We start from the raw sequence: 25,218 nt of genomic DNA, 5'->3' as shown, positions 1-25,218 counted from the left end.
TGGCCAAAGACTCATTTCCATCCTCATGTAACTATAACCATGGGACCAAAATTCTAGTCAAAACAGTATGTGAATGGCAGGGTTGTGTACAGTCTGATTACATCTTTAATGACTGTATCTTGCCTTCTATTCCCTTTTTTCCACTCTCCTTGGGTTGGGATGTAGATAAGGTAGAGATGTTCTAGCTCTGATCATGTGAGCACAAAGGTTAACAGAGCTTTAAAACAGATCAACCTTCTTTGATATTTCTGGGGGATCTGGAGGTGAATGAAGCATTGAACTCTGGGGAAAGCTATTTTTCAACTTCATTTTTGAATTAGTTTTGAATAATAATATGAGGGAATTTCATTGTGATAATTTCATACATGTGAACAGTGTAAGGCACACAGACTTCTTTTCTTCTGATGGTTCTGAAGTTTCAACTCAGGGCTTTGTGCTTGCTAAGCAGGTGCTCTACTACTTGAGCCACACTTCCAGGCATTTGGGGAAAGCTTTGGGCCACAGTGAGCACCCTTATCATGTACAGTTGGGATTCCCTCCTAGTTCTTTTACCAGGTCTCTACTCTGCTGGATGCTTGAAGGTAGAGTTTTAAGTGATAGGAGAGGTGACTGAGCCTTGCTCTCCTTTTTAGCCTATGATTTGGGTCACCTGTGCCCTCAAATACTTCCTGACACCCTCTTCCCTTTGGGCTTTCTACTGCTCTTTGTAATGGTATATATCATGTTAACTACTCTTATTCAAAGATATATTCCTGTTCTTATTTCTGAGATTTCCACAGTAGCCTCAAAGTTGTATTCCAGGCAATCCCTTTGAATTAAAATCCCAGATCCTAAGTGCTCCTAATTTTTGTCTGCACTTGGTTTATTTGTCTAGAACCTGCTGTTGGATTCAGTCTAGTCTCTCACTCTCAGTCCTACTGTTTAAATCAAACCAACTCATCAGGCAAGGTTAGTTGAATGAATATTCATCAATCTGCTCTGGTTCTCACTCAAAGGCCTGCTGCCCCCACTCCCCTTTATAGTTGGAGCTATTCATTTACCGAGTGCACCACGATCTTTCTTTTTTACTTCTGCTAATGTGTCGTCATCACCTTATTCCAAGTCACACTGAAGAGGAAGATAGCCTTGAAAGAGGGTTGTAAAACATGGTAAACTGTCAATTAAAGCTGTAACCTCAAACAGAGCTGTAAAACGTGAGGAATTGCCCATTAGAGCCATGCAAAAGTTCAGGATCCAGGTGAAGGGCACCATGCAGAGATAAGCACCCATTCCTGCATTCCTTTGTCTCCACTTGTAAATAAACTTTCCAAAGCAGGACTCCCCTGCTATTCTTATCTAAACCCTAGGTCTCTAATCCACTACTAGCCCCTAATTTATGGGAGAGCACATTCCTTGTACCCTGATGCCCTGCACTGCCTTTTAAATATCCTGTGAATCCTTTGTTCAGGGCTTAGACACAGGTACATGTCTGAGCCTGATGGTGTAAAAAAATAAAATCTGAGTTCTCCACTCCTCCAAGTGTTGCTTGGCTTCTCATCTGTCAAAATATTCCCCAACATTTGGAGGGCCCAGCTAGATTCCAACTGACTGACCCCTTGAGCCACCAGCCGGCGGCTGGGCTGCATCGGAGTAGGGAGGGACACAGGACTTAATGAGAGATGGCATGCCACCCGAGGGTATTCCGGGTCCTCCTTCGCCTGGACGCCCCATCTCTCTGAGCAGTCTTGATCTGGCTTGGACTCCACGGAGAAGTGGACCAACTCACCTGGCAGTCTCGTCCTGACTCAGTAAGCACCACCCCCGGGAAATCAGTCCAAGGTCAGGTCCCATCCCACTGGACAGAATGGGAGCTTGATCCACTCCCAGGAAACTCCAAGAGTAGTTCCACAGGTCAGGGACTTCTCCCAGACAGGGGAAGGAAACTATAACTTCGGTGTGATTGTGTGTGTGTGTGTAAATTTGTTTAAAGCATGGGCAAAATTTAATCTGCTCCTGGAATTCCAGCTCATTTTATGCGCACTTAAGTTGACATTTTTTCTGGCATGCTTAATTTATAAAACTATTTTGTGTGTGTATGTAAACATCTTCGAAATGGTTCTTAAATTGCTACTATAAGGTTAATATGATACTCAAGGTAAAAAAAAAAAAACCAGGATATTTGTTTTAAAGATCTTTGTTATAAACTGCTTAGGCTTTTACATTTAAATATGTAAACATCTTAAGGACGATTCTTATTATAGAGTAAATGTAAAAGTTATTACTCTGTTCTACTGCTACCTTAAACAACAACAACAACAAAAAAAACAGGTTTTCAAACTTATTTCAGTCAGGTCTCACTAGGATGCAGACATTCAGGAGTTAACACTCTGGCTTAGCCAGGAAGGAAAAAAGAGGCTACAGTCTGCAACAAAATCTTGGAATTTAGGTAGCTAAAATGACCTTAGCCTGTTTCATTCTGTCATAAATAAAATCTGGGATTTAATTCTCTCTTATAATATATGGGTCTATTAACAAATGAACTTTCTATAAATTGCTTTTATACAAAAAAATAATTTCAGGGTTGCTTTCTTTCTTGTTTTCTCATGAAAATGTAAGGCTCTAAGTTAAAAGATTTTATGAGTTATTTTCAACAAGTAACAAAATATATAAAAGGTATTAAGGATATGGTTTTTTCAAAATAAAGGGTTAAAAGAATACTTTTAGATAAAGAGGAGGATAAAGACCTGCTCCCCAGAGGATACAAAATAAATTGTCACAAAGATACAGAGTAAATTGTCATAAAATGACACAGCTTATAGATGGTATATAACTGCTTAAGTTAACTAAAATCCAATTACATTAAAGGTTTTATAACTTCAAAATTTAATGTACTAATGTTAAACTAAAACTTAATTCTCTAAGCTCATAACAACAAGGCTACCTTAAAAATATTATATTGGTCTAGATAACATTTACAAAAAATTATCTTATTGTGGTTTTGTTTTGTTAAGATAACTCAGAAATTTTTGATACTACAGGTTAATCCATAAATATGTCAAGATAACAAGAGTTTATTAAAACACAGAGAGACAAGAGGCAGCTGAACACAGGGAGTACTGCTGCACTGATATGAGGGTTAAGACGGATTTACTTATATAAAGCCAAAGTGCACCCTCTAGATAGGATAAAAATAAATAAATAAATAAATAAAAACTCCAAAAGGAGCATGACACTGGAAGTCAAGATCTCCAGTTTTTATTTGACATAACAGAGTGGGGATGTTAGTCCTACTCCTTCCACATGTCAGGCAGAGGGAATTGGCCTGGGATGGCCAGATTGGGCCTGTTATTTTAGGGGGGCTCCATTGACTACAGGTTGGTGGGATCCTGCTGTATGTCATGAGCCATGTGTTAATGTCAACAATCCCTTATCAACATCTGAGCCATGATTCTTGGCCACTATGTTTCCTAACTCCACACTTAGTCTCCATAAATATTTACCTGTGTTCTCTGGTGATTTTTGTCAGGGTTTTAACTACTTAGGTAACTGAGTCATGTTCATTTAAGAGTTGGTTTATGTTGGGGTTAACAATGAGGACAGCCATGTTAGGACTAGACCCCTCCCCCTTGCAGATGGCTCACCTTTATCATCCTGGATATATGCCAGGGACAGCTGGGCAGACAGTGACTTTCCTAGTACTTTTCCACTAGCCCCCTATGTGTAGCCCAAGCCTGTATATGGCAATGGGCTCTTGCTCTCTTGCTGGGGCCCCCTCCACAGGGCTCCTGCCTAAATAATAAACCCTGTACCAGTGTTTGAGCTGTCTCTGTGCCTATTCCGTGCCTCTTATTTTATAACAGTTATGTAAAACTTTCTAGATGACCTCATGGTTAAACAACTGTTGTCTTGGATGATTCTAACACAGTTTGTGCCTTAGGCTAGTTTGTGACTGGGCTGTTTGGGTTTACTAAAACTGTTCTTTCCCCCTTCAACTGATAAAAATCTAAAGTTTTACTTCAAGAGCAACAACTAAATTAATATGCGTATTAACCTCTATAGAGTTGTGATGCTGTTGCTGGTTCCTGTGTATTACATATATTTGTATTTTTCAAGTATATCAAGCCTTCTACAATACAAAATTTAGATAAACATGGGAACAAAAAGTGGTACTGATGTACTGTTCTGTTAGTTGCTAAATTGTACATCAAAATTTTAAACATGGCTCTTTTAAGTTTTTGTCATTTCAGTTCTGATCCTCCTGGGACATTTACAATCAAGTCCATAAAAATGATTCTAATAAGTGCTTATGTGTCAACCAAGCTAACTATTTAGACATCTGCTTTTGTTAGATTTTGTTTTGTATTGTCCTTGTCTAAAAGTCCACTGCCTAAGAACCATTTCTTCTAAGCCTCTTTGTTGCTTAAATTTAGCCAAAAGGGTCTAGTTGGCACTGACTCCCACCTGATCTGCTCATTATTCTCTCCCAATGTGGGACCAAAACCAAACAAACAAAATCCAGAAAAAAACAGCCAATCAAGGAAGATCTTCAGTCTGCAGCCATACCACCCTGAACGCGCCCGATCTCGTCTGCTCTTGGAAGCTAAGCAGAGTCGGGCCTGGTTAGTACTTGGATGGGAGACAGATCTTCAGAAGAGACTGTTCAGAGACTAACAATTTGGAGACAAAGGGGGGAATGCCATCAAAGTTCCAATGGAGTCATTGGTGCCAGACCTCTCAAAGATAACCAAGGCCGAGAGAATTCAAGAGATGGTTCTTATGCATGTGTGGCTATCTGACATTAAAGCTTCTCCAGACACAAATTCATATTTTTAGACAGGGTCTTCTACTAAAATAGAGACAAAATAACTATTTTTCTTGGATCTAAACATGTCCTTTAATACTTAAAGATGGTGTTTTTAACTTTAAAAAAAAATAACAAAGAGTTTTCTTGGACATATATACTGACAGTATATTGTTGCCAATGTAATTCTACTCAGTTTAAAAAAAAAGAGATATGATACATAAAAGATTAAAAAGAAACTACTCCAACCCAGTTGGATGGGTCCCCATCTAGTAATGTTAGCAGCTCTTAGGGCTGTTGAAGTTACAGGCGTCACTCCCGGGACTCATCACTCCTGGATAAAAGGACAGCTGCCCCTGCAGAGCCCAACGTCTGACAGGCTGTCCTTGACTCAACTAACCCCTCTCAGATTAAGGTTCCAGAGAACGTCACAACAGCATGTCATCACTGGAGAGATCTCCAGCCCTGCCCCAGCCACATCCCGGAAGCTGGTTGGTCAACACACGGTGTAAGCCTGAGGATTCATTCACCAGGACACAAATGTGTTCTCTTCTCCATCACCCATACCTTATCCTGCCGACTAGCATTGTGCAATCTGTTTGCACTAGGACTGGCTGTCACTGCTACCCAGGGTTGCAACGTAGGCAAGAGATTACTGCTGACCTTCTTCTATTATCTTCTCATAGGAGGAACCCTTACTGCTGTTTGGTGTTGTCTATAGTCCAGACCCCAGTCTCAGGCATGAGGTCTCTGATGTGTTATTGCCTTCTGACTCTGCTACATTTTGAGGTTATCCAACTGGGAGGCTGGGATGACTGCTCCGCCTGCGTAAGGCCGCTTTCCTTCCAGGGAAAACCGAGGTATGCCTTCACCTTTTATCAGTATCTGTCACTCGTGTGCAGCATATCAGTCTCTCAGTGCACCAGGAGAGGGACGATTTACTATAAAGAAAGCTGATAGGCCTAACTGGATTACAAAAACAAAGGCACTATAGGGCAGATGGTTTGCTGGCAGAAAGACAGGGACCCCTTAAAGTCATAAACAGGGGAGGAAATAAACCTCCTTGTGTCACCCTACCCTTCCACCCCATCCCCATATCAGTTTACTAAGGGGAGAGCCGCAGATCTAGCGAGGCCACCTAGAAGTGATTACCTAGTTGGACCTGGGCCAGTAAAAGACATTGATCTGCCACTACCATGACCCCCCATTAAGGCTTCCTTCTAGGACAGGAAACCTTAACTTGGAATCTCAGCTGTACAGCTACCGCCATTAGATGTACAGTTGACAGGCTATGGTGCACCAGCCTGGGATTCTTCCTTGTCTGAGGGACCCTTGCTTATCAGTACTTGCCAGCTGACTGGAAGGGCATTTGCACATTAGCATTCCTCACCCCAGATAAACATAGTGCCTAACAATCAGACACCCCCACCTTTAATGGCTCATATGCGGTTGAAGAGAACTATCCAATTCGTACCTTTATTAATCAGAATGGGGATAATGACTGGGAAAGGAACAGACATAGGAGGGACTGCCTCATCAGTCGCCTACTATAATCAATTATCTGTGGACCTAACAAATGACATAAAACAAGTGGCTAGGTCTATAGTGACCATGCAGGACCAGCTAAACTCTCTAGCATCAGTGGTCCTCCAAAACGAGAGTGGGTTGGATTTACTCACTGCCAAGAAGAAGGGCTTTGACTTTTCTTAAACACAGAGTGTTGTTTTATGTAAATCAGATGGAAATAGTCCGAGATATGGCTGATTCCATTGTCTGGCCCTCTCCTTATGCTTCTATTGGCACTGGTGTTTGTATGTGCCTTCTTAACGCCATAACTAACTTCATTAACTCACAAATGGAGGTGATAAAGTTACAGCTCCTGGTAACACAATATAGGTCTTTGGGACAAGAAAACCCTTATGAGATTTCTAAAGTCTAGTGTTGATGCTTGTCCACAAGTGGAAAAAGCATCAAAAGGGGGGAATGAAAAGGAAGATAGCCTTGAAAGAGGGTTGTAAAACATGGTAAACTGTCAATTGAAAGTTGTAACCTCGGACAGAGCTGTGAGGAATTGCCCATTAGAGCCATGCAAAAGTTCAGGATCCAGGTGAAGGGCACCATGCAGAGATAAGCACCCATTCCTGCATTCCTTTGTCTCCACTTGTAAATAAACTTTCCAAAGCAGGACTCCTCTGCTGTTCTTATCTAAACCTTAGGTCTCTAATCCACTACTAGCCCCTAATTTATGGGAGAGCACATTCCTTGTGACCTGATGCCCTACACTGCCTTTTAAATATCCTGTGAATCTTTTGTTCAGGGCTCAGACACAGGAACACGTCTGGGCCTACTAGCGTAAAATTAAAATCTGAGTTCTCCACTCCTCATAGTGTCGCTTGGTTTCTCCTCTGACTATATTGCCACAACAACACAACCAAGACCAGATTCAGAAACTACTTTTCGGGCTAGATATTAGCAAAGGAAGAATGCCAAGGACAAAGAAGTATCTTGACTCCTCTTGTTAGGGTCCGAGAATCCTATTCCTCCGAGAGACAGAGAGTCACGCGTGAATGCAATCAACAAAGCAGAGTTTATTGAGCTGGCAAGCCAGGGTCAAGCTCCCACACAGACACACAGGTCCGATTGGGCAGACAAGACCCCGAGCCTCTTTAGGGAAGATCTTATATAGGCCCCTACCGGCCGTTACAGCAAAAGCCCGCACAGTACATAGCCAATGAGTTTGTAACACCACATACATTTCCAGCCTATCCATTTAAGAGTACATTACTTCTTAGCCTATAGATTCAAGGGTCAGTATTCGCGCACACGGTTACATTTAGCAAGCAGGCAGGGCACATCTTGCACGTACTTCTAGTCATCTTTCGCAATCTGCTCACATTCCTCACATTCCTCACATTCCACCTGCCCCCATCCTGTTTATCTTATCCTGCACGGGGCATCCTGTGCTGGCTTTACTGGTTTCTGCTATGGGGATCTGCTGGGGCAAAGGGCACATCCTTTCACTCTCATGCTGTTAGAGGACTGGAAGACATTTGCTATCTCTCCCCTAGAAGCAACCCACAGGCAAGTAAGGTTAGCATTGCCATGGGGTTCCCTACTCCATGAAATCTGCTTTGGCCACAAAAGACAAAAAAGAAACACTTGAAGGATGCATGGGAGATGATCTATGGAACCAAAGATAGATCCTCCTCCTGAAACTCTGGATGGCCTGGAGCCCTACGCCCCGTTCATCTCTCTCCTGCACTTCTCTACACTTGGTGCATGCCTCTGTGATACTACTCTTTCTCACAGTGTGCTGTTGTGACTTGAGAATGTGCCTCTCTCTCCTTATCTTCAAAGTGCCTGGCACATAAGAAGAGCTTGGGAAGAGTTAGTAAGATGAACGAATCATCTGAAAGCTTGGTTGACATGCTAGTTTCTAAACCCTTCTGAGAGGCATCCAAATACCACATTATAAAGAATCCAAATTTGAGATTCTGGGTGCATCTGGCATTCCATTCACATCCCATACTACAGAATGTGAGGCTCACTGCCCTGTCACCTGTCAATGCTCATTTTCTCAGTCCCACTAGATCTGGCCCTGAAGCCTGCTTTCCATGCAGCAAGACCTGGCTTTCCCCTCTTTATCCTTTGGATTGTGACAGCTCTCTTGACTCTTCTTGCTCATTGGCTTCTGGTATGTTCTGTGAGGCACTCCCATTTCTAGCCAGAACACTAGTGCCAGCTTCCCTTGAGAGTGGTGGGCAGCGATGTGGATGATGTCGTAGTTGAATCACATTAGGTGGGGGGAGGCTTGCTTATTACTGACAAACTAGGAAGGTGTCAGAATAAGAAGTTTCAGTTAAAAGACTCTCATCCTGGATTCCAGATTTCTAGATAGCTCCACCCATGCCTTTCCTTCCTTGCTTCTGTCCTTCCTTTTTCATTTTTAAAATGTTTTTATAAAATTAGCAGGTAAGTGACTCGAAATTAACTCCCTTACTGAGCCCATTACCTGGAACTTGACTCTGAACCCTTCAACAATCTTCGTCTCTCAAGCATTTGGACAAAGCTCTAGGTGACCCTGAATCATCAGATTCCCTGACTCAGGACTTTTCTACAGCTCACAAGTTATCAACCAGGCACTTTTTTCTGCTTAGAAAGAAACTTCTTTTAAATGTTTTGTTTGCCTTCAAGTCCATTTGAATACAAAATACAATGGAATTCCATATAAAATAGTGTCTGGGGCAAGAGACACCAGGATAAAAGACAGGAAATTGCCCTATTCTTTATGCAGCTTGCACCAGGAGCTGACAGATCCTGGATAAGTGGGGAAGAAGGCTGTTAAGAGAACAAGTGGATCATATTTCATGTTGGCTTCCAGTCCTCCTGGCTGCTTTTTTTATTAGGAGCATAGGGGACTGTTAGAGCGTTTTACACCAGTTTCAAATGTTTTTCCCCAAATTCTGAATTTTCCTTAATTGTTTAACAGGAAAATTGTTCCTTAGCTGAAAAACACATTCTGAAATCACTTCAGGAAAGGTAGGGGAATGAGTAAGTAGGGGATCTTTCAGGGTTGATTTGATGATAAGTAAATTTATAAATTATAGAGTTGGAAAGATCTAGCCTTATCCTTGAAATACGACTGATCTGGGACCCAGAGAGGGGAAGAAATGAATGCTGGTCATGCAATAAGACTCCTGACTTCTTATTCCCCTCCTCTTTCATGCCCAACTTCAATGGGATGAGTAACAAGGTTCTATACTAGGGTATTCTTGGTGGCTGTTGGATTCAAGTCTTAAACACTGTAAAGACCACCTTGAGAATGTATCCTTAACCTAAAGCCAGAGAAAATATAGGCAGACTATGGAAGAACTTTTTGAACAACAGGGCATTGGGATTCTGGGATGGAAGACTTCAGTAGGTCATGGATTCTGTGTACTAATGGATTGTATTTTAAAAATCGGGGTAAATTAAGAGAGGATTGTCAAAGTGATAAGACAGATAGACAATAAGTTTACTCTCAAATGTTGTTGAAGTTGAGAATATCATGAATTATCTTTGGGTAGGTTTGATGCCACCAAAAGAGACAGGGACAGGTTGCTAAGCAGTCTCCTTCAGGTCTAGGACTTTCATACTGCATCCTTTTGGATTTGTCACATGTCTCTTTCTTTGTTCTCAGGACTGGTGCCTCAAGGGCGTGAGCCATGCCTTTGTTGGAGATAAGAAGACTGTCCAGAGAGAACAAGAGGAACTTACAACAGGGCTCCATTCCTTCCCTTCCCTTCCACTTCCCAGCCAGGGTAGATACTGAATTTCCAGAGTATTGTTGGATAAACGAGTGAACAAATCAGTAGTCCAAGGACAGCCAAAGAGGGAGGTGGTGATGGTGGTAGTGGTGGTGGCTGAAAAGACAAAGGACCACTTCATGCCCTCCCTCTACATTCCAGATAGCAAAACATAGTCACAACTAATTTATCCAAGAATTAAGATTTGAAATGGATCAATCTTCCAGGTGAAGCAGAAATTAGCTGTTTTAAGCACAAAAACATTTTGTTTTGTTCTCTTGATTTTAAAACACATTAACCATATTATATACTTCTAAAATAGAATCATTATCTTCTCTGTTTCAGAACAATCATAAAATATAGTAATTCTATGATAATTTTTCCAGGGTGTTTATATTATGGTACAACTTTTCCATATATCTGTTTTAATTCTCACAACTTTATAAGATGAATTATGTATATATATATATATATATATATATATATATATATATATATATGCATACACACATATTTCTTGTTTAAACAGATTAAAAAACAGGATTTTAGAAAAAAGCAATTTTTTCAAGGTCACACAGTAAAAGTCAAAGTCAGGTCTCAAATTCATGTGTTTTTTGTTTTGTTTTTGAGACAGCATGTCACTATATATTCCAAACTGGCTCAAACTTACAAACCTCTTGCTTTAGCCTCCTAAGTGCTGGGATTACAGGAATGAACCACCATGCCTGGCTTCAAATTCCATTTTCTGATCTGGGACAGTGAGTAACTTTTGACTTCTTGTCTGTGTGGCTAGCAGCAGGATCAGGAGGCTGCTAGCAATTTGGGCTTTGCAGACTGGAGAATGAGGTATGCTGAGCTGAAGCTACAATGTAGTGAATAAGGGAAGGAGGCCAAGATAGTTCAGGAAAAGAGCCTGGACCCCAAAGAAGGGAGGTGGCCAATAGTCAGTCATAGTATCCAAGTTGGTGGGAAAAGTTGGCTGGGTACCTTCTGGCATTGCTAACTGAGGAGGGCCTGAGCAGTGGGCAGGACTTGGCAGAAACAAGTGCTGTGGATAGGCTGAGTTTCAAAACTAGACTCCAGCTAAAGACTGGCCTGTAATGCAGGGAAAAGGATCCAATCCCTTGGGACATACACTTGTACAGACAGAGCAGTGTATGGGCATAGGCCAGGCGAGCTGTGATTCAGGGCAGGGAGCCAGACCAAGCAAAGGGCAGGGACCATGAGGGACTGGGGCAGCTGGAAGTGAGCAGATTTGGCCTGTGCAGCTGAGCCTAAGACCCTGAGGCTCCCTAGCATAGCAGCCCCTGGAAACAGATGGTCATGGGATTCTTGCCAGGCCCACCCTCTGCGCTTCCAGTGACCTTTAGAGTGACAGAAAGAAGAACACGGGAAACAGGCAGGAACTACAGCAGAAATAGGGACCATTGAGAGTCCCAATTCTTAACTGGCCCCTCTGGAGGCAGCAGAGAAATCAGAAGACACAAGGAGCATTGTCTTCTGATGGGGTGGTACAGTCATGATGGAGTGATACGGTCTTGATGTTTGGCCAGCAGTGTCTTAGAATGTGCTGAGGCTCATGATCCCACTGAGCAACAGCAACATGGTGAGAAAAATGGCACCCATGCATCCTTTTAGGGTTAATTGAAGATCTAATGTGGTACCTTATTTAAAAGTATACAAGGAAGCCCATACTTCACCTCCAAAGAAGAAAAATGGTCAGTTCCTGCTTGCTGACTTAAGTATTCAGAATGAACAATTTGGATTTTTCAATGTTTTGAGTACAGCAGCTAAGGTACTGTGTACCTACAATAGGCCAGACATCAGGCTAAGAGTTGTCAGAAAACAAGGACAGCTAAAAGCTTGGAATTTGGAGACCAGGGTGAGCAATCGACATCTAGTCAGGGAGACAAATGCACAACAGGTCTAATGTAAAATATAAGGAAGAATGGAGTCAGAATGGAAAGGGGACACATGCATGGAGCTGCAGTAAGGAATCAGAGCCTGGAATAATTCATTTAGACTAGGGAGGTTGGGAAGGGACTCACAGAGCAGCTGGTGTCTGAACTGGACCGTGTAGCAGCATTATAATTGGGAATAATAGCAAAATCCAGCCAGGAAGCCATAAACTATGGGTTTGGGTCTTAAACTAACAGATAAAGCTTTAAAACAAATACTTCCAAACTAAAGTTTTCTTCTGAAGCACCAAGAGGACATTTAGATCATTTGCTAGTGACCAGATCCCTCTAGACCCTGTTTCAGGAGCCCTGGTGACACAAAACTACCTGGCTGGGGTCCTTCTGCTCTGCTAAAATGCAAATTGTGGGTAGGTTCCTGGGAAGCTCCTTCAGTTATTCCAAGCCTACAGTGTGTGTTTGCAGGCAGTGGCAGTGGATGAAAGTGAGCAGTGGGAGTAAGCTCTGGGTCTTTGACAGCTAGGGCAGGAGCACTGGGGTCCAGATCTTAGGGATTATCCCCGAGGCCCAAAGTACTGTGACTTTTTTGCCCTCAGTGAGAGGTGTTTCTCAACAAAAATCCTGGTTCACTGGTGCCAGTTTCACTTTTACCACTTCTGGCTGAAGTCAGTTTTGCTCTCCCTGCAGCAGACTGCAATTGGCCAATGTTTCACTTTCACTCTTGCCATTGCTTGCTCCATCAGTTACTCCTGTCAGTTTCACCCCAGGTGACTCCAGCTGCCTCTCTGTGGCTTTCACTTCCACGACTGTGGCCTGATCGGTTGCAGAGGCAAGCCCTGCTTCTGCAGCTATGAGCAGCTGCTGAGGTTCCCATGGCCGCAGGAGGCCCCTGCTCTGTCACTGATCTTGCTGGAATGGCTCTGGCCACCAGTTGCTGTCCTTGCTTATGCCATCATGGCACTCTTGCAATAGCTCCCACTACTGCTCAGACTGTTTGCTGGCTTTCTACTACTCTCTCTGCCCTGCTGCCACCACAGCTCTTCTTTCCTTCATGTTACCAGTTCAGCAACTCGATGAACGATGAGAATCAAAAGTCAGCAAAGGAGGACTGGTGGAGTGGCTCAAGCAGTAAGAGTGCCTGCCTAGCAAGTGCGAGGTCCTGAGTTCAGATTCCAGCACCACCAAAAAAAAGTCTGCAAGGCTAACTGATTGAGAGGTCTTTATTGGACCTGCTGTTGCAACCCCAGGGGGCAATATAGGAGGGTGTCTGCTGGCTGCTCACCAAATGAATCAAACAGCCTGTTTAATTAGCCAGGAAGAGGGGTGTGACAAGAGTGTCTGCACCAATCATGGTAGTGTCATACAAATGAAGGTTTGGGTTTGTACCAGACACAGGTCATCTGCTAGGCCACCAGGAAGTGCTCCCCACTCTGACCTGGGTGGAAGTGGCTACAGGGTCAGTTAGACTTCGCTCATACTTCTAGTGGCAAAAAATATGGTGCAAGCTGTCTATTGGGGCAGTGCCTTCAGGAGCCAGAGTCATGCTTTGTGTTCAAAACAGCCAAAGTGGCATGAGAGTAATCTGGCTGTCTGGCTGGCGGTACTTCTCTCAAGGCAGCTGGGGCCATGGGAAAGGATCTGACAGCTGTCAATTAAGGAGTCCTTCTGCCCCAATACCTCAGCATATCCAACATGGTTACAACAAAGGCTTATCAATAACAATACTTTACCAGTATTCAGCAGTGCCCAGACAATGCTCAACTCCTGCCCCAGTGCCCCAGAGAGAGGTGGGTCCCTACCATCTGTTTCACTGGGAATGTCACATAGTGACACCCATCCTTTCACCACCAGGTTGATTCTGATGAGCACCTTTGCTTAACAGCCAAAGCCCTAAACCATTCCCAAGCCTTAGCATGTTTAAAGATCTTTTGCACATATTAAAATATGGACCCTTTCCTCAAAGATTCTGATTGGAGGAAACAGAATTCTTAGCACACTCACAGTTGATGCTGATACTGCAAGTTTATGGGTCACACTTTGGGTAGCAAGGCTCTAAATTACCTTTGGTTCTTGCTGCGATAATGGGACCCAGAGTTAAGAGGCACCTTTAAGTAGAAAATGCTTTTGAAAGCAAATGCATGCTTTTCTATGCTGAACCTTGAAGAAGACATATATACCTAATCACCTTGAAACTACCTGTCCATTCAGGTAAGAAAAGGACTCTTCAGAAAGGGTCATAGCATCCATGGGAGGTCACTGTGTTTGCTTCCACCTGACTCTAGTTCCCCACTGGTACCTGCCTCTTAGTTATAGTCCCATTCTACATTTGATCCATTAACTCTCCTGAATTTTAAGATCCTACCCCTGCTTAGGGATTTTCTGGAAAATGTTCTGGATCTTTTATCTCCCCCTCAACCCCATTCCAACCCCTGGCCAGTCCACCTGATGCTCAGCCAAGAGAGAGATCATACAAGACTGGGTAACTTACAGAGCATCAGGTCTGAGTGAGCTCTGCATGCCTCCTCTCCAATATTCACTCTGGAAAGGTTTGTACAATGACTTTGGGTCACATTTGTCCTTTAAATGTTTTTGATCAGCTTCATTTCTCAAAGACATATCACTCACAGAAGCAGTTTGTTACTGTTAGTATGAGAGAACCCTTCAAAGCCCTTTTTGTGTTAGGAGAAATTACCTGGATGGGATAGTTGAGCAAGTTGACCCACCCTGGGATTTGGTCATTTGAACAAGTTAGCTGTTGACAGAGGACACTTGTACTTTAGAAACTCAGCAATATTGGCCTTCAATTGTAGGGCCTCAGAATTCAGTGAAGCCTGGCTTGTTCCTCTCCTTTGGCTTTAACCTTACCAGATTGCCTTTCAGAAGTGACATTTGTGCACATTTCAATGAAATCATACATTCTTTTCTTTTTAAAATTTTCTCTTTTCTTATAATCAAGTCTTTTGTGGTAAGAAAAATACTGGATGAGATGCTGCGAATGAAGAGATAAATTAGGTTTGATCACCTGTACTCATACTGTTCATAGGTTACTGGTGGGTGAGACTCACATTGCAAATGGATATACTACCCCACATATTGTTAGAGAGATACCAGAGACAATGGCAGTGCAGAAGAGGAATGGTCAGTTTTGCCTAATGGAAATAAAGAAGCTTTACAGAAAGCTTTTCCCCACAGGAATGGTAAGAATTGAGAGGATCTGAATGGAACACAAGAAGTAATGATACCTAGGAGAATATAAATGCATTAAATTTCTAGGATGACCACAATGAAGACTGTGATAATACTAATTAAATTCATTACAGATGTCTACTGAATACTTTCTATATGTCAAGTACCATGTTAACTAACTTATATGCATTTGCTAACTTAAAGAAATGCTAGAAATAAGCCTATGAAGTGATGGTATTTCCCCTGCTTTATTGAAGAGGAAACTGAGGCTTAGAGATATTAAGTAACTCAAGGCCCTATAGGGCTGTAATTTGATTTTAGGAATTTAAGTTAGTCATTTTTCACAGATATTACTTACTGAACAACCAGCCACCAAGTACTGAGCACTTTAAGTAGATAATCTTTTTAATCTTAAAAAAAAAAAAAAAAACAAGTAAGTATCATGATACCATTTTATAGAGGACAATATACCTGCTGAGTCCTGGCCTGGTGGGACACACCAGTTATCCCAGCGCTCAGGAGACTGAGGATGTCAAGTTTGAGGTCCTCCCTTGGTAATCTAGCAATACTCTGTCTCAATAAAACAACCAACCCACCAACCAACCAAAAAAATACTCATGCCAAAAGGTGAGTTTTGCAAATTTATACAACCATGAAATGGAAGGACTGGGAATAGGCCACAGGTCTGTCTGAACTCCCAAACTGTCTTGCCAGAATCTAATCTCTGAACTGGATCCTTCAATGACTTCATGACTTAGATCACAGGGCTAACAGTGACCATTGGTGTTCTATAGCAGGCTGCCTGTGCCCTTTTGTAATGGGATAATTGCTCACATTTGCTTAGGGCTGGAGCTACTTGCTTGAAGAAGAAATAAGGAGGCATGGGGTAAGTACCCAGAAGCCAGAAGGAGGTGAGACAGTATTGAGGCCATTTTGGTAACTGACAAGAGATGGATTTGGTGAAGTGGTAGGGGTTTGGCTGGGAGTTTGGAGTTCAGGAATTCTGAAACCTAATCCTGACTTCAAATCCAGGCTTCAAAGCTGTGTGACATTATCTTAGCTACAACACCTTTCTGAGTTAGGTTTTCTTAACCGTAAAACAGAAATGTTAAGCACTTCCCTGTAGAGCTGCCAAGATGAAGAAATGAGTCAGCCTGGAGCAGAGTGTCTGGCCATAGGCATGCAATAATCAATAAGTACCATCTTGCGGCCTGTTGACTCCAGCTCCTGCTGGCTTTGATCAAGCCATAGAGAAAAACAGGCTAATTTCTTGAGCAGGAAGAATCTGATTCCAACAGGGAGACTCTGGGGCCTGGACTGGCATGGGGGACTGTGGCATAATATCCATCTGTTTGTTCTTTCTCAGACCAGAAAGCGGGTTTCAGGAGCCTTCATCCAAGCACTAAATCCACCTAATTGGTTTGAAAAGCACCAGGCAGATAAACATACCATCAGTCACCACTGTAATAACACCGGTGACATTTACAACTGAGATGAAGAATGCAGAATGAATGGAGATTGGACTTGGGTACCTTGCCACAATGCAAGCCCAGATAAGGCACCCCCTGAGTCTTAGAAATGCCAACCTCTGGGGTAGGGAGACTCAGAGGGTGCAGCAGGCAGAGATGAAGACCACCTGAGGTTCCAAACACTTAATGAAGAGCTCCCAGGCTGAAATAGGAAGAGGCTCAGACCTGCCCATGGCATGGAGAAGCAGAATGGACACCAGATCTCTGGGAAAGTCACCTAAATTCTCAGAGCGTCTGGTTTGTGCCCGTAGGATGAGTGCTTTGTGGCGTTTTGAACACACCATGAGAGAAATGAATGAGCAGCCTGGCCCTGAGGCTGCTGGGCTTCTTGTGTTGAAGACATATTGGGTCTTTTTTTCCTTTCCTTTCTCTAGACTGATTTTTCCCCTAGAACCATTGTTTTCTTTGCTGCAAAGAGCTCAACACCTACACATGTCCCATTCATATAACCTAAGGTGGACTCCCCATTCATCCACACATTCATTAATATCATTTTTGCATCCTCTCATTAATTATGTGTTGGAAATCCCAAATGCACCCATACCTGGCATATTAACATTAACCAACACTTTGCCCTGTCCTTGAGTTGTTCAGGGGCTGACAAGGAGGACAGGTGCACTGTATCAGACAGGGTCCCAACAAGCAACAGATGGCCATGCAGATTAAGATTCAAGGAGGCTTTCTTTACAAAGGGACTAATTATAAAGGTGGAGCCAGAAGCAGCAGCAGGGCTGTTGCTATTCCCAGGACCAAGGGGGAAAGGAAGAGGACAGATCTAGGAACCCAGCAGGCCACCTGGAAAGAGGCAGTGACCTAGTAAGGATCTCAGTCAGCCCAAGGTAGACTTGCAGGGTGAGGGTGGGGACAGGAGCCTGACTTTGCAACTCCTCCCTCTGATTCTTTTGGATGCTCCCATTGGCCAACCTAACCAGTAGCTGAAGGCAAGCGAGCCCATTGATTTAATCCAGAGAGTCCACCTTTCCAGATCAGAGGGCAAGAGTGGAGTGTGGAGAGAGGGTCTGGAGGAACAAAGACAAAGATCTAACATGTGCACGTGTAGATAATTAAATGAAATATGACTCTGGAATGGTTGCTGGTAAGAATGGAAAGAGAGCCAGGGCAGGGAGGGGTTCATTCTCATCCGTCCTTTGATCTGACCCCATTCTATCCCCAGATTCACAGTTATAGAGTTAATCTCTCTGCGGCCAGGGTATTTCACCTCCAATCCTCTCCAGGACTGTTTCTTGTTACTCCCCTACTTGTTCTCTCACTTCCACCAGTACTAAGAAATTTACCTTTTCTTGAAGTCTCAACAGCCTTTTCTTCTGGGCCTTGAACCTGCCAGTTTTCACTTCTACCCCCGCTCCAGACTGAGACACTCTCTCGTCCCTTTGACTGAATAATTCTCAGCTGACCTTAATAATCTAACTGAATATTAAGAAAGGTTTAGAACTGGTGGTGTACACATGGCTGTAATATCAGTACCTGGGAGACTAAGGCAGTAGAATCAGGAGTTCAAATTCAGTGTGGGCTACATAGCAAATTGTAAACAACAACAACAACAACAAAAAGGTATATAGAAAAAAATCAGGCATCCATGTACCTACCACTTATACTCAATAAACATTGAGACTTTACCATATTTGCTTAGATCTATTTTTGTCTTGAAAAAAGAAAGTATCATCACAGATACAAGGGGAACATCTGCTGTATTTCTCCTTCTTATAACACTATTTTGAAGTTAATGAATGTTCCCCTCTATATATTTTTACACTTTTGCTAGATATTTCTGCTTTTAAAATGTATGTAATTACCATTATATTATAGATATCCTTTTATAGCTTGCTTCTGCAGTCAATATTATGTGGGTGTTTAGCTGCTTGGTTCTGTTGGTTGGATGTAGTCTTAGAAGAATTTATTGGCTTCCCTATAATGATGGGGGTAAAGTACTGATGTCTAGCCCACTCTTGAATTAAGAAGAGTGGCTTTCACTGAGATTTCATGAGTATGGAAAATTACAGTATCTCCCAAGTCTTGTCACAGGCCCTCACCTTCCCAGAACAACAGTGTGACTACTCATACCCTTATAATCTTGATGGGAGGGAAGACAACCTTATCAGAAAAAAAGAGACAAAGGTGGCTGCTGCTGCACCAGCCTTTACCCTTTCACCTAGAAGGTCTCACACCTTTCCTGAGTGAATATTTGTCATCTGACAGTCTCCAGTAGCTGTCATAAACACTATCAATTTTCTTATAGTTTTGATCCATTTCCTATGTTTACTATTGTTACAATATTTATTAAAACTTCCAGATTTACATAGAAACTACCTCTCATGAGAAGAAAGATGGAAAACTTGAGAAAACAAAGAAAAGCGTGGATCTATCACCAAATACCACCTAACCCTGGAGCATCTTTAACTTTAGGTTCTACATCTCACATGCTTAAGTTCATGGCCCACAAGACTATGCTGGTTTTACAGAAGCCATTCTGATGAGGACCTACCAGAGGAATTGCTCCTACTACCAGTCCCAGACATCTTAAGAACGTACCACCACCACCACCACCACCAGGATATTTGCAATCAACATTATGCTTCTGAGCTACATCTATGGTAACATATCTATTTTGTCTATTTTAGTTGCTAAATATTATTTTGTTTTTGTTTTATCTTGAGAAAGGGTCTCACTATGTCGCCCCAGCTGGTCTTGAACCCCTAAACTTGGAAATCCTCCTGCCTTAGCCTTCAGAGTAGCTGGGAGTACAGGTGTTCACCACTGTGCCTGGCTTCTAGTTGCTAAATCTAAATCCGTTGTATGAATATATTATAACTGATTTGTCTATTTCTCTATTGATTGTTATTAAACCTTCCAGTCTTCTGCTGTTATCCATAATGTTGTAAAAAAGTACAAATATCTTCTGCAGGATATGTGTGTGTGTGTGTGTGTGTGTGTGTGTGTAAACGCACAGTCATGCACTGCATAAGGATATTTTAGTCAACAATGAACCATATGTATGGCAGTGGTCCCATAAGATTATAATGGAGCTGAAAAATTCCTATTGCCTAGTGACACTGTAGCCATTGTAACACCATAGCACAATGCATGACTCACGTGCTTATGGTGACAGTGGCATAAACAAACCTATTGCACTGCCAGGTGTATAAAAGTACAGCAGTATAATTATTACAGTAGATAATACTTAATGAAACTAAAGCTCTATGTTTTTACTGTGTATTACTACATATATTTATCATGCTATACTTTTTATTGTTATTTTAGACTGTACCTCTACTTATTAAGAAAAATGAACTGGCCAGGTGCCGGCAGCTTACACTTGTAATCTTGGAAGGCTGAGATTGGGAGGATCACGGTTCAAAGACGGCTTGGACAAACAGTTATCGAGACTCCATCTTGCAAATAATCAGAGCAAAATGGACTGGAGGTGAGGCTCAAGTGGTAGAGCACCTTCTTTGCAAGTGCAAAGCCCTGAGTTCAAACCCCAGTCCCACCAAAAAAAAAAAAAAAAAAAAGTGAACGGAAAAACAGCCTCCAACAGGTCCTTGGGAAGAGTCCCAGAAGAAGGCCTCGTTGTCATGGGAGATGACAGCTCCATGCTTGTTATTGCCCCTGAAGACCTTTCAGTAGGACAAGATGTGGAGGTGGAGAACAGTGATTCTGATGATCTTGACTCTGTGTTGGCTGCCATGTGTTTCTGTCTCTTAGTTTTTAACAAAGAATTTTAAAAAGTATTAAAAAAGAAAAGAAAAATGAAAAAAGCTTGTAGAAATGATATAAAGAAAGAAAATATTTTTGTACAATATGTATTGTAAGCTGTTACTATAAGAATTGAGACGTTTTCTAAAAATTTAGTTTAGAAAGTAAAAATATTATAGTAAGCTTATCTCATTTATTATTGAAGAAAGAAAAAAGTTTAATAAATTTAGTGCAGCCCAAGTGTACAGTGTTCATAAAGTTACAGCACTGCACAGTGATGTCATTGGCCTTCACCTTTCCCGCCGCTCACTCACTGACTCACCCAGGGCAGCTTCTAGGTCTTATCTTCCATGATAAGTGCCCTTTACAGGTATAGCATTTTAAAAATCTTTTATACCGCATTTTTCCTGTACCTTTTGTAGGTTTAAATATGTTTAGATGCACAGATACTTCCTGTTGTATTTCAATTGCCTGCAGTATTTAGAATAGTAACATCTTAGAAGCCTCGGATCAATAGTCTACATCATATAGCCAAATGTGTAGTAGGCTATACTCGTTTTGGGTAAATTCACTCCATGATGTTCACAGAATGACACATCTCTCAGAACATATCTGCTTCATAAAGCGAGGCATGACTGTACTCTGAATTAGAATTCCTGAGCCACATGGTATTTACATATGTAAGATATTGCTGGATTTCTTTCCAAATTGATGTGTTTATTCACACTACTTCCAGTAACATCTGAGAGTTTCTATTAGAACTTCATTTTTCAAAATTTTTAGCTTTCACATTTCAGGGTAGTACAAATATATTGGGAAGCTGCGTGGTATGGTAGAAATAGCCCTAAATCAGTGAGAGGAGATTTTAGCCATGACTCTTTCCTGTGCCTTGTGATAGGACTTGTACAAACATGTTCCCCTCTCTGAGCTCCAATGTCCTCATGTTTAAATTGAAGACATGGAACTAAAATATCTCTTAAGTTCTTCCCGTCTTAACCTTCTGCAATCTGTGCTTTAAATAGTGGCTGACTGAAGAGGGAGAGGGAGCCTGCATTCATTCATGCATGTATTCCTTCATTTATTACATCCTTATCGTGCCCTTGCTGCATTCTAGACACTGGATACCCAGATAAACAAGACCATGGCCCTGTTCTCAAGCATCTCACACTTAAATGGGGAAGACAGACCAGAACATGGAGCAGCTCAGGCCCACAGAGATAGGCAGGAAGGGTTTCCCGATGGAAATTATACTCCCTGTTAAGAATGACTGCAGACATCCAGGCAAAGTGCAAGGCAGATCAGTCAGGCAGAGATAGGCACAGAGGCAAAAGGTGACTCTGGGCATCTGAGGATGTGCGAAGTGCTCTAGACTGATGGTGCTGCTGGTGTGGTTGGAAAGTGGCCTGACACAGGCATGAAGAGCAAGGCAGAAGCCAAGCTACAACATGACTTTGTACTTCAAAGCACCTTTCCCTGCTGCTGCTCAGTCTTTCACCAGATGTGTACTGACCCAAAGAGAAACAAGCTGACTTATTAGGAGGTGACAGCTGAGATCCAGAGATGCCAGTTTTCTGAGCTGGACCACTTCCCTTTGGTTGGACCACTTCCCTTTGGTAGACAGCATCAATGGTGGGGAACTACACTCAAGGGAGAGGGAAGATGGAACTTCACGTCCTTGGATACATGAGGTACTTTCCCCATTCTGGGACTCCAAGAAAGATACAAGAAATGTCCGAATGGTGAACTAGCTAAATGGCAGGTGGGAGCTCCTTGGTCCCCATAGTGGCAAACAGTTCATGGGCCCCACTGGGGGCCCAGAGGATAATAGGGCTTAAGGGTACCTGGGTAACCCAAGTTTAATTTTTAATCCCTTCATTTCCCACTTTGGTGCAGCATTATGCTTGAACTGCTGTTCTTGATCTCCAGCAATAACACAGAGGCCTCCCCCACTGCCAAGGCTGAAGGTGCTGATGCAAACCACTTCTCCCTTGGCCCACCCAGGGGCATGCCACTGGGACCAGCTGGAGAGCCCTCCGGGTGGTCTAAGAGTTGCATCTCCTACCTGTAGCTCCTGTCAGTCCTTCAGAGGAGGAAATGAGATTGGCTTGCCAGGCCCAGCTGTTTTCAAAGCAAGGCTAGCTCTTGAGTATTTCCAGAGAATCCCAGAATGTGTGAGGCCAGAAGGGTCCTTGGGGATCCCTATAGTCTTACCATTTTGATTTCTGAGAGGGAAACCGAGGTCCGTAGAAAAGAAGACTTGGCTTGAAACTTGCATCATCAGTTGGCAGAGTTGGGGTGGGGATGGCTGGTTGTGGTGATCAGGATTAGAATCTTGTGTTCTTAGCTTCTTCTGCTAAGTAAAATTCTTCGAAAGTTATTCTCCAGCCATTAATGAAACATGCATTTGTTTTTTTTTTTTCTTTTTAAGAAAAAAATTTCGTGTTCCAGTTGCACTTCAAAGTAATACTATTAGGAAGTACATGGATGGGTTCCTATTCATAGTGACCTACCAGGAGATTTTAAAAACCATATTCTGAGCTTTTTCTTAGTTTTTCAAGGGAAAGAGAAAAATTTTTTTTTTTTTAAAGAGCGAGAAGAGACTGAGTGGTAGGCTTTGGTTATATTTTGGAGATTGTTCTGAATTTCGCAGCTCTGTGGGTTCCAGTCTCTGGGGATGTTTGCCAGACCTTGTTTGGGCTCAGTTAGTTAGAAAGACACTGTTTGGCTTGAAGTTAGAAGTGTTCAGCAGCTAAGTTTCTAACTGTGATCTCAGGAGTTGGAGTGATTGGAAGGAGCACTGCAGGGGGTTGTTCCTTTACTGTGGGGTCTTCTGGGGTGTTTCCTAGGTGTCAAACACCTTTCATGTTTACAAAATCACATGGTTAGGGTACTGGACATAGCCCTTGCTGGGGCTTGCTTGCCCAGAGGGATAGGGGTAGGCCTCCCCAGAATCGTGACCAATCAGATTGTGACCAGGTCTTTGGGTCTCTCTCCAGAGGTCTTGTTCCAGCAAGGCTCCATGCTCCCACTCTTACTGGGCCTCTCCCTGTGGGCCTCCTTTCCAGTCTTTACAACCAGTAAACATCTCCTTCATACCCTCGGCTTCCTCACCAGATGTCCCCATTGTTTCCTTATATTAAGTAACACTGGATAATCTGTCCAGTTGCCCTAGCTTCTCACAGAGAATGCCTTGCTTTCATACCCTAGAAATCTCAAGGCCCTGAAATAAGCCCCATATCCTCCTCACTCCTCAAGGTACTTTCAGACCATTAATCAGCCCATGCCTAAAACAAGTCTAAATTGTTGGAGGCACATCTTCTTATTCCATTTTAAAACTCATTCAACAAATATTTACGGGGCACTATTTTGTGCTAGGCAATCTGCTAGGAGCTGAAGATACAAAAAAAACAAAAAATGTCATGGTACTTGTCTCATGGAGTTTTCTGCCTAGTGCGAGATAAGCATTAAAAAAAATGTTTTAAAAAAAAAGTGTTCTGTGAGTGGTGGTATCAGTAGGGATTGGCTTAGATGGGGTGGGGCTAGGTCTTCTCTGAAGAGATAATGATTATAACAGAGACCTGAAGGAGACAATAGCACCACACAGGCAGAACCTGTAGAGGGGCAGAATGTGTGGAGGTTGCAGAAAGAAGTCACTATCAAGCAGGAACTGAAGAAACTCCATGAAGTGGTAGAGCATACACAGTAATAGGGAGGCCAGGAAGTAAGAGTTGAGACTGGAGAGGAGGTGGAGTGCAGGTCACACATTTGGAGACTGGGTAAGGAGTTGGGCTTATCAAGGGGATGGGATGATCACAGACCGGTTCCTTCCTTTCTATACAGCCCTCCTGGTTGTGTCACATGGTGAGTTTAGGGATCTAATTCAGCCTGGCTCTCCATTCCCAACCCAGCCATCCTCCTAAAGGACTGTGAAAGTGCTCTGCTCCATGCTATCCCTCCACCCCCACCCTAGCCCCACTCTCAAGGTCACACCTTGGAAAGGCCATCACCAGGAAAGACTCCCTACAGCATCTAACACCCATACTCCCTTCTCTCCAACTGTGATGTACTTCCTTCTCTGCATGCCCCTGTCCCTCGTTGGTTCCCCTTTGACCCCTTAAGAGCTTTAATTCTTGATCTCTCAATTGACTTTTGTTATCTAGTTTTCTTTTCTTTTTTTGGCAGTACTGGGGTTTGAACTCAGGGTCTCTTGCTTGAATGCTGCACCACTTTAGCCATGCCTGGACCTTTTTTGCTTTACTTATGTTTTAGATAGGGTTTCATCTTTTTGCCCAGGGCCAGTCTCAGTCCTCCATCCTCCTACCTATGCCTTACCACAGCTGGGATTATAGACATGAATCATCGTCCACTGGCTATTACCTAAGTTTATTATTTATTTATTTTGTGGTATTGGAGTTCGAACTCAGGGCCTACATCTTGAGCCACTTTGCAAGCCCTTTTTTTATGATGGGTTTTTTGAGATAGGGTCTCACAAACTATTTTCCCTGGCTGGCATTGAACCATGATCCTCCTGAATCTTGCCTCCTGAGTAGCTAGGATTACAGGTGTAAGCCACCAGTGCCTGGCTGTTATCCAGTTTTTAATTCCCCTCTCTGGATTCTACTTTACTAAGTACATCCTGTCAACTACCAATCTCTGCCCAGGTCTTCATTTGCCTTGTGCTTATTCTGCAGAATTCCAGCCTTGAATGAATGGGAGCATTCTCAGCCTCTCTCATGTCTGGGCTGCTGAAGGCAAATGCAGCAGGTGTGTCCCTTTGCAACCTCGTGATTTCTGATGCCTACTAAAGC

At 42.7% G+C, this 25,218-nt stretch overlaps 1 protein-coding gene and 1 long non-coding RNA gene across 2 annotated transcripts in view; one reads left to right on the top strand and one right to left on the bottom strand.

Moving 5' to 3' along the window:
* Asic2 (acid sensing ion channel subunit 2) overlaps positions 1-25,218 on the bottom strand; it is a 1,110,269-nt gene that overhangs the window by 431,997 nt on the left and 653,054 nt on the right. The window lies entirely within an intron of this gene.
* Positions 1,600-10,313, top strand: LOC141414051 (uncharacterized). Its single transcript, XR_012439153.1, has 3 exons — positions 1,600-1,787; positions 5,467-5,640; positions 9,960-10,313. It is a non-coding gene; the product is annotated as an uncharacterized lncRNA (long non-coding RNA).

This window comes from Castor canadensis, chromosome 11, assembly GCF_047511655.1.
Source record: "Castor canadensis chromosome 11, mCasCan1.hap1v2, whole genome shotgun sequence".
NCBI classification, from domain to species: domain Eukaryota; kingdom Metazoa; phylum Chordata; class Mammalia; order Rodentia; family Castoridae; genus Castor; species Castor canadensis.
Note: the sequence above shows the minus strand (reverse complement) of the source record. Positions and strands in the feature narration are given on the sequence as shown.